At 50.5% G+C, this 9,494-nt stretch overlaps 1 long non-coding RNA gene across 1 annotated transcript; it reads right to left on the bottom strand.

The window, feature by feature from the left end:
- Nucleotides 1–5,746: 5,746 nt before the first annotated feature.
- On the bottom strand, nucleotides 5,747–8,417 carry LOC148217639 (uncharacterized). Its single transcript, XR_015800933.1, has 2 exons — nucleotides 7,043–8,417; nucleotides 5,747–6,716 (listed from the first exon to the last, which is right to left on the bottom strand). It is a non-coding gene; the product is annotated as an uncharacterized LOC148217639 (long non-coding RNA).
- Nucleotides 8,418–9,494: the final 1,077 nt, after the last annotated feature.

The following is a 9,494-nucleotide window of genomic DNA, read 5'->3' as shown; positions in this document are numbered from 1 at the left end:
CCCCCGTTGCTTCTTTCATCTTTCGATATCCAATTTCATTTATCAGCAGCCCCGCAGTTTGTTTGTAAAGGCAACTATCTCTTTCCATTCATCAATCAGTGGAATCCATCCCATTGTTTCTTTTATCTCTCAGTGCTAGCCTTATCTACAGGCTGATCCACAGCTCATTTGTAAAGACAAATTCAACATTCCTCTCAGCTAATAAATGAGAAGTTAGCTGAAAAAAGTAAAAACTGGATTTTTTTTCCGGTGTGTGTCGGACAATACAGTGGAGAGAATTTGCGGGAGGATGATCGAGGATATCCTATTATAATATCGTTCTCGGACATTTTACTATTTTAGATCATCAGTTGTATTCTGAAAGAAATCTATTTTCATGATATGTGTACGTTTGCACGAAGTTATAGTTAAATATAGCTTGCGGCTGGGCTCTTTAATGACTAGGGGTATTTTTGGTTTTAATTCAATATTTTATGCTTGTGGTGTGTAGTGTGCTGATTTATTTTTTAATGTTATTTACTACGTGCGCTTTTGTTTTTGAGTGAAGGTAACTTTCTGGATGGTTTTGTATTTGAGGCAGAATGAATTGAAGTAGGTTTTTAAAACTGATTTTTCATCTGTACGATGGGGAGTTTAGTAGGGGCAGCTCTGATGGTGGGGGCTTGGTTGTTAATTTTATCAGACGGCTTTTGTTAGATACAGCTTTTAATTCTGGAAAGTTTTTTTTTCTAATGTCGTGCTTTGAAGGTGGTTTTCGAGGATGTATGGTATAGCTTTATTTTGTTTGTAGATGGTGTATGATAAGGGCTATGGTCTATTTATCTAATGCCATGTTTTTTCATTCAGGTGTTGATAAGGGAGTTCTTGAATGGCGTTTTGTGTTGTTTTTGTTTTTGGTGGGGCGTTGTTTTTAAAGGATACCTTGATAAGGTTTGCCGATGGCGTTCTAGGCTGTAGCATAAGGCATAGGGTAGTTTTTGAATTATTTTGTGGTGGCTTTGATTCTTGCCAGTATGTAGTGTTTGTTTGAGGTAATGCTGTGTAGCTAATTTCTGTTTTCTTATTAATATTAGAATTGGAGTGTTGTAGTATATGGGCTGTTATTATATCCTAGGGGTTCTATTTATTTGGTTGGATTGTTTTCTAGTTATGGATAATTTTTCTCAAAAAACCATTTTCAGGATTTCAGGCGTGACACAAAAGAACACTCAGATTGCTGGAAGGGAAACGTGTGCCCAGATTGTCTCGAAGCAGTGCTGCTGTCGGTTCTCGTTCAGTTGTGTCTTCTGAAAATGAGACTGTTGTATTCATTGCGCTGTGCTAAACACTTGTCATTCTCCCAATGCCAGGAAACAGATGAAGCTTGAAGAAAGAGGAAGGAATTTGGAAGCGTACAAACAAGCTGAGAAGAGGTTCGGAGATCAGGGTGCTCACTGGCAGCAGGGGCTGGGGTTAGGGCTGAGCAGGAGCAAAGCCGGAGCACATCAACCTCACCTCGTGTTTTCTCGGGGGCTTTATGGCCCTGGCAAGAGAGAGATGTTCACTGATGAGTCCCAGGCCGAGCCGTGAGCACAGCATGTTGTGTTGGAGCTGGGGGTTTTTTTTGAGACGTTCAGCAGCCACACTCTCTAGTCAAGAGTCCTGAGGTTTGTTGCTGCTCCACTTTCATCCTCATATCCAGCTTCCAGCCCTTTTCTTCTCTCTGTCCAGTGTGTCTTTTGTGTTCCTTTCTTGTCCTGTGTGCTCCCCATCCCATTCCCGTTCCCTACGGAGGGGGAGGGTGTGGAGACTGGGGGCTCCGACGTGGTTTGGGGCACCCCAAGGTCCCTGGGAAAGGGAGCCGGGCTGCGCTGGAGGAGCAGGTGAGTCGGGCATGGGGGGGGGGGGGGGGGGGTCATGCTGGGTGCCAGAACATTGAGAGGGAGGGGTGGGTGTAGAATGCATGAAAAACAGAACCATAAAAAATAGCTAAATATAGTCTAAAAGGAATGTTTAAATGCTTTTTATTTGGGTAGAGGCACGGTTTTTATAGCTAATATAAAAATAAAATATGAAGAATAGAAATAGATTGGTATACATGTAAAATATAATGAAATATAAGTAGCAAATATCTATGAAAAATCTAGTGTATAACAGAAATAATGCAACTATAAGAATATGTATAAATATAAAATAGAGCTATGAGAATGGTAATAAGAATGGGGTAAAACATCAGTGAGAAATGGAAAAAAACCACATGAAAAATGGTGGGAAAATCAGTGAGAAATGGAGAAAAATCAGTGAAAAACGGGGGGGGGGGAATCTTTGAAAAATGGGGAAAAAAATCCGTGAGAAATGGGGGAAAAAAAATCCATGAAAAATGGGGGAATAAATCAGTGAGAAACGGGGAAAAGTGGGGAAAAAATAATTGAGAAATGGGGAAAAAATCAGTGAGAAATGGGGGAAAAGTCGATGAAAAATGGGGGAATATTCAGTGAGAAATGGGGGGGGGGGGGAATCAGTGAGAAATGGGGAAAAAATCCATGGAAAACAGGGAAACAATCCATGGGCAATGGCGGGAACAGAGCGAGCTGTTGTCGCTCGTGCTGTGGGGAAAAAATAAGTGAAAAATGGGGGCAATAATCAGTGATAAATGGGGAGAAAATCAGTGATTAATGGGCGGAAAAATGCATGAAAAATGGGGGGAAAATTCAGAGAGAAATGGGGGCAAATATCAGTGATAAATGGGGAAAAAAATCAGTGATTAATGGGGGGAAAAATGCATGGAAAATGGGGGGAAAATTCAGAGAGAAATGGGGGCAAAAATCAGTGAGCAATGGGGGGGAAAATCGGGAAATATCCATGGAAAAATGGGGGGAAAAAATCACTGAGAAATGGGGGAAAAAATCAGTGAGAAATGGGGAAAATATGGGAAAAAATCCACGAAAATTGCGGGAAAAAATGCATGAAAAATTGGGGAAAAATCAGTAAGAAATGGGGGAAAAAATCCATGAAAAATGGCGGGAAAAATCAGATCGGCGATCGATAGCTAATGCGTGCCTATGGATTAGATCGGCGATCGATTGATCACGACTACCGATCGATTAGATCGGCGATCGATTGCTAATGCCTGCCGATCGATTAGATCGGCGATCGATTGATCGCGCCTGCCGATCGATTAGATCGGCGTTCGATTGCTAATGCCTGCCGATCGATTATATCGGCGTTCGATTGCTAATGCCTGTCGATCGATTAGATCGGCGATCGATTGGTAATGCCTGCCGATCGATTAGATCGGCGATCGATTGCTAATGCCTGCCGATCGATTAGATCGGCGATCGATTGCTAATGCCTGCCGATCGATTGCCTCGGCGATCGATTGCTAATGCCTGCCGATCGATTATATCGGCGATCGATTGCTAATGCCTGCCGATCGATTAGATCGGCGATCGATTGCTAATGCCTGCCGATCGATTAGATCGGCGATCGATTGCTAATGCCTGGCGATCGATTAGATCGGCGATCGATTGATCGCGCCTGCCGATCGATTAGATCGGCGATCGATTGCTAATGCCTGTCGATCGATTAGATCGGCGATCGATTGCTAATGCCTGCCGATCGATTAGATCGGCGATCGATTGATCGCGCCTGCCGATCGATTAGATCGGCGATCGATTTCCAATGCCTGCCGATCGATTGCTAATGCACACTATTTGCACACTCCTTGCACACCCTTTGCACTCGTACAGATGCAGGAGGTTTCTCAGTTCTGGTCGGGGTTTCTTGGGGCGTTCATTTCGGAGGATTTCCTCAAGGATTGGGACACTCCTTGATTCCATCCCTTGCCTGTCTCCCAAGCGCCACCCTGTGGGCAGAGCGCGGTACTGCGCGCCTGCCTCTCCCAAGATGGCGGCTCGGGTGTCGCTCCCCGACCTTCTAACTCTGGCTGCAAAAGGAGGGGGGCACAGCAAGGAGCCCGCTCGCTCTAGTGGGATGCCTGCGCACGACGCCGACACCGATGCCACGGGTGCGATTTTCGGCGGCGTTTCCAATCGTGCGGACATCTCCTTCAGCCCGCTTCGGCCCGGGGAAGAGGGGCGGGGCCGCCAGCGATGGTCCCGGCGCAGCCCGGGCAGGCTCGGGGCGGAGCCGGGGCTTGGCGAGGCGGGGCACGGAGGTCCCGGGGACGGGACCGGGCGGGGCCGGGGCGGTGCTTTAGGGGCGGTCCCCAGTGGTCCCGGGCGGCACCGGGGGCGGGGCCGGGTGATCCCGGAGCGGTACCGAGCTGTGCTGGGGACGGTGCTGCAGGGGCGGTGCCGGGCCCGCCTCAGGGTGATTGAATGCCCAGAAATCGCCTCCTCTGCCCCGTGCTCACACTGAGCTGCGGGCTGCAGCGTGCTGTCGGAGCTCCGCACACAGCACGGATTTGGGCTTCCCCTCCTCTCAAACCCTCTCCCCCTTCTTCCTCCTCCTCATCTTCCTCTTTGTCCTCTGTCACTGCTGAGGCTCTGGAAAGAACTGAAATTCTGCAGGGAGAGATGTCCTCTCGTGGCCCCAGGGACTGCCTCGGCACGGGCCACGAGCGCCTCCGGCCCCTGCCTTCTCCTGCTTGAAAAGATCACCTGGAGCCCGAGCTCGGGGGGGTGAAATCAGCTGAAATCCAGGTAACTCTGTCAAGTGCCCCCCAGGGACATCGGCGGGGCTGGGGGATGAGGGTTTGAAACAGCAAATTCTTTGGAATATACACCTGTCCCTGTGCCGATGCTGCTGAGCTTCCTGCCACAGTATATCCCCACTCCATGAGGCGCTGTGAGGTTATGGCAGTGGGAATTGAGCAGGGAATTGGGGGCTATGGGCATAATTCACGGGAGCTAGCAAAGCTGACAGCCAACCCCAAATCGGGGCACAGCACAGAGAACAATCTGTGTGCTGCCCTGTCAGCTCAAGCTCCTGGGCTGGGAAGTATTGGGAGTTAAATGTATGGAATTACACAAATCACAGCAACTGGCATCACCCAGAGGGACAATCCAAGGCCCAAACAATTCCTCCACAGTCCACTCTGGGAAAAACACCCTGTGCCTGCCAGGAGCTCTGACCCTGCTTTTCCTACCAGCTCCTGAGCAGTGTCAGGGCCACCACGACGCCTTTAAAATCCAGATAAACCCCAAATCCTACACAGTGAATAATCCAAAGAAAGTACTGAATTGTTGTCATTAAAAGCTCAAAACTCATTAAGAATTCTATGACAACAGTGTAATGGACTCCCAGGAACCTCATGAATGCTCTCGGTTTCATTTTTGTGTATTTTTACTCCCTCATTTGGCAGCTTGTAAAACTTATCCTGGAATTCAGAGGTCAAGCAGGATCGACTTTGGATTGACCTTCACCTCTGTTCCCACTTTGTGCAAACACAACTCGTGCCCAGGTGGGTGAACTCATCACCTCAGCTTTTCACTCCAGAGTATCCCCTCCTTATTTCCCTGTAGATGAACTCAGATCCACTCCTCACCTCCACTGGTCATCCAAGCGTCCATTCTGTTCCCCACAGGCCCTGGTGGCCCCGGGGAGCTCCCTTGGCCTTTCTCCTGCCCCTCTGCAGCCCGAGGTCGCTACACAAACAGTTCTTGTGTCCCCTCTAAATGACCCCGGGTTTTCTGCTCAATGAATGGCATGACCCGTGCCCACTGCTCATGATTCACCCAACCCAAATCAAGAGCAAATGTTGCTTGGGCTTTAAGAACTTGAAATAACTCTGAAGCAAAAGAAATCACCTTTTTCTTCTGGTTTTTATTTTTATTTTTTCATTTAAGATGCTGGACTTGCCTCTGTGGATGTGTGCTGAGCTCTCACTGCAGGGGACTGTCAGGCCTGAATGGCTGTGAGTTCGTGTTCTTCTCAGTAGGGAATCAGAAATTATTCTTAGACCATAGAATTGTTTTCTGAAACCTTTCCCCTTTCCTCTTTGTGCCTTTGAATTTTTCAGCTGTTCCCTGTTGTCACTTCCCCTGCCTGACTTCTGTGCAGCTCCTAGCTGGGAAAAACTGGGAAAACTTAGGGGGTACAGAGGTGGAATTTTTGGCTGGATTTTTCTAACATTTCTAATTTTGCTGAACTTATTTCCCCAGTGAGAAGAGCACGAACTCACAGCCATGCAGGCCTGACAGTCACTGCGGGAAATCTGACACAGTATTAATAAGTAACCTTTCCTGAGAGCAGTCACCACCCCAGTCCTCCAGCCTTGTCAAATGTTTGCAATGAATGGACCCAAGTTCTAATCCTTAATCTAAATTTATGTCAGCTTTTGTTAGGAAGATACCGGACAGTAAATCATACAAGAGAATTTAAAAATTGCACAAAGAATAACAGGCCCAGACCAAACCCAACCGCCCCCATCACCGCTCCACCCCAATTTTGGGAGAAACAGTGATACAGTTTATAAATACTCTCCTTCCACACTATTCAGTCCTTCACCGCACATCCCCAGAGAGGAGTCCCTCAGACCTTGCTCCCCTGAACACCAGGAGAGCTGGAGTTTCACCCAGATCCCACATTCCCATGGCAGTTAATCCCAGCAGGGAGGCAAAGAGGAACCCTGCATCCTCTGACATAGCCCACAGCACGGGCAGCACCAGGAGCCCTCCAGGCTCAGACCTCTGGTGCTGAAGCCTCTGGGCTTTGGCTGATCAAACACCACAGCTCTTGGCAAAGATGCCAGGAGAGTCGTGATTCTTCCTGTCCTGAAAGAGAGGAGGAAAAGAAAATTAAGTCGACTGCAGAAGGATTCCAGCTCTCAACTTCTGCTCTGATTCCTCACTCTGGGGTTTTATCCATGACAAGTGACACCAATTCAGAGTGCCCTTTTCCAGCATTTTTATTCCTAACTATTTCAGACATTAAAAGGATGCTCATTTCTCTTATTGTATTCTTTGCTTAATTTTATTAGCGGCATTTTCATCCCAGACCCCACTTGTCAGTTCTTCAATCCTTTAGCACTGGACTTGGCACAAAGGGATACCCGTGGTGCTGCATCACAAGAAATCCCAAAGAGAAACCCCTTCCAAACCTGACGGAGAAAGCTTTCAAGGCACTCCAGAACACAGACAGCTTTTCCTGCCTTGTCAGGCCACACCAATTCTGTCCCATCCACCTGAACTGTGCAGGTGAGGAAAAGGCTTTCCTTGCTCCTCGGGAATCACTGTCTGAGACCACGGATGTCCATCCTGGGCAGCACCTGGAAACAACGTGGGAAAGGCAAAATGAGAGTGTTTTCTATCAGAAAATTACTACTACTAATAAAAATAATAATCAGAACTTCTGGACAAATTTAGTAACATCACTTTGATATGAGAAATACAGGCCATGCCCATCCTTGTAGCCCAGGTGAAAACAGGAAGGAGAACTAGAGGAAAAGCAGAGTCCCTTATTTGATCTCTGGACACAAACTGAGGCCTTTTCCCTGTGAAACCAAACTCACCCTTCCAGGGTTCCAGAGATCAGCTACGAGGAGGCTTTTGGCACTCCAAGAGCAGCTGGGTCACAGCTGGATGCGGCTTGGGTCTGGGAGACACCGTGCTCCTTCTGGAATTATAGCACGCAAATGCCTGCTCCTGGCCCCAGGCCCGGAGATAAAATCTGTGGGGTTTTTCCCTGTGCAACATTGTTCACCCCTCCCAGGTTCCTGAGATCTGCACAGAGGAGGCTTTGGGCACCCCAAAGGCAGCCAGGGTTACAGGTGGGGGCAGCTTGGGGCTGGGAGAAATCCTCATCCATTTGGAATTTTATCAGGCAGAAACCTGGCTGGGTGCACAGGTCTCTGGACACGACCAGTGGCCCTTTCCCCTGTGAAACAAAACTCACCCTGCCAGGCTCCTGAGACCACTTAGGAGGAGGGGTTTGACTCTCCAAGAGCAGTCGCAACGAGAGATGCTCACACAGAAGGCCATGCAGAAGAGGAAACGAGCGCACCCGCAGCCCCCCAAGGCGCGCCCCAACGCCCCAGACCCGGCACCGCCAGCTCGGGCAGTCCCATAAAGCATCCCCCGCCTCCGCAGCGGCGGGACAGGCGGGGCCCGGGGTCCCGAGGAAACCGAGCGTGCCCGGAGGCGCGGCAGGACGGCAGCGCAGCGCCGCCTGGCGGCGGAGCAGGAGAGCAGCGCCGGGCCCCATGGCAGTATCGGTACCCGTGCGCCCCCTGCTGTCCGCGGCGATGCAGCGCCCGATGCCGAGTTCCACGCCCGTGTCGCCGAGGGAGAGGGGCACCGCTGGCTGGGGCCTCCCCGCCGACACGGACAGAAGCCGAAGCAGAAGCCCCGGTGCCATTGGCGGCCCCTACCCAGCGGGCCGGGCTCCGCCGGGCCCGCGGCCCCGCGCGGTATCGGGTCGGCCCGCTCCCGTCTTCGTCGCACCCGGGCCCTGCTCCTGGCATGAAGCGCGTCACCGCCCCGCGCCGTCCCGCCCCCCGCGCGTCATCGCGTGCGTTCGGCGGCCCGCCCCGGGGGCGGTGCCGGGGGCGCTACCCGGGGCTGTGCCGGGGCAGTGCCGGGGGCGGCACCGGGGGCGGTGCCGGGGGCGTTCCCGGTCGCCGTGCCGGGGTAGCCCGGGGAGCGGTTCCGGGAGCGGTTCGGGGGGCGGTGCCGATTGCAGTCCCGGTCACTGTCCCCAGTCCCCGTCCCCAGTCGTGGTCCCGGTCCCAGTCCCCGGTTCCGGTCCCCGATCCTGGTCCCAGTCCCAGTTCCCCGTCCCGGAACCCGATCACGGTCCTGGTCCCAGTCCCCAATCCCGGTCCCGGTCCCTGTCTCCAGTCCCCGTCCCCGATCCCGGTTCCGGTCCCTGTCCCAGGTCCCCGTCCGCGATCCCGGTCCCTGTCCCATTTCCCCGTCCCGGTCCCCGATCCCAGTCCCGGTCCACGTCCCCGATCCCGATTTTTCCCCCCCTTTCACACTGATTTTTCCCCCGATTTATCAATGATTTTTTTCCCCATTTTTTCCCATTTCTCACTGATATTTTCCCCCATTTTTCAGGGATTTTTTTCCCCATTTCTCACTGATTTTTTTCCCCATTCTTCATGGAGTTTTCCCCCCGTTTTTCACTGACTTTTCCCCATTTCTCACTGACTTTTTCCCCATTTTCCCCCATTTCTCACTGATATTTTCCCCCATTTTTCATGGATTTTTTCCAGATTTATCCCCATTTCCCACTGATTTTTCCCCATTTTTCATGGACTTTTCCCCCCCGTTTCTTACTTATGTTTTTCCCCGATTTCTCATTGATTCCCCCCCCCCCCCCCCCCCCATTTCGCACTGATTTTTTACCCATTTTTCCCCATTTCTCACTGATTTCTTTCGCCATTTTTCATGGAATTTCCCCACCCATTTCTAACGGATTTTTTCCCCACTTTTCCCCATTTCTCACTGATTTTTCCCCCCATTCTTCAGGGATTTTTTTCCCCATTTCTCACTGATTTTTTCCCCATTTCTCAATTAACTTTTCCCCACTTTTCCCCGTTGCTCACTGAT

The sequence above is a fragment of the Sturnus vulgaris genome, unplaced genomic scaffold, assembly GCF_052056855.1.
Source record: "Sturnus vulgaris isolate bStuVul1 unplaced genomic scaffold, bStuVul1.hap1 Scaffold_521, whole genome shotgun sequence".
NCBI classification, from domain to species: Eukaryota; Metazoa; Chordata; class Aves; order Passeriformes; family Sturnidae; genus Sturnus; species Sturnus vulgaris.
The sequence above is the reverse complement of the archived record's forward strand: the minus strand, read 5'-3'. Positions and strand labels throughout refer to the sequence as shown.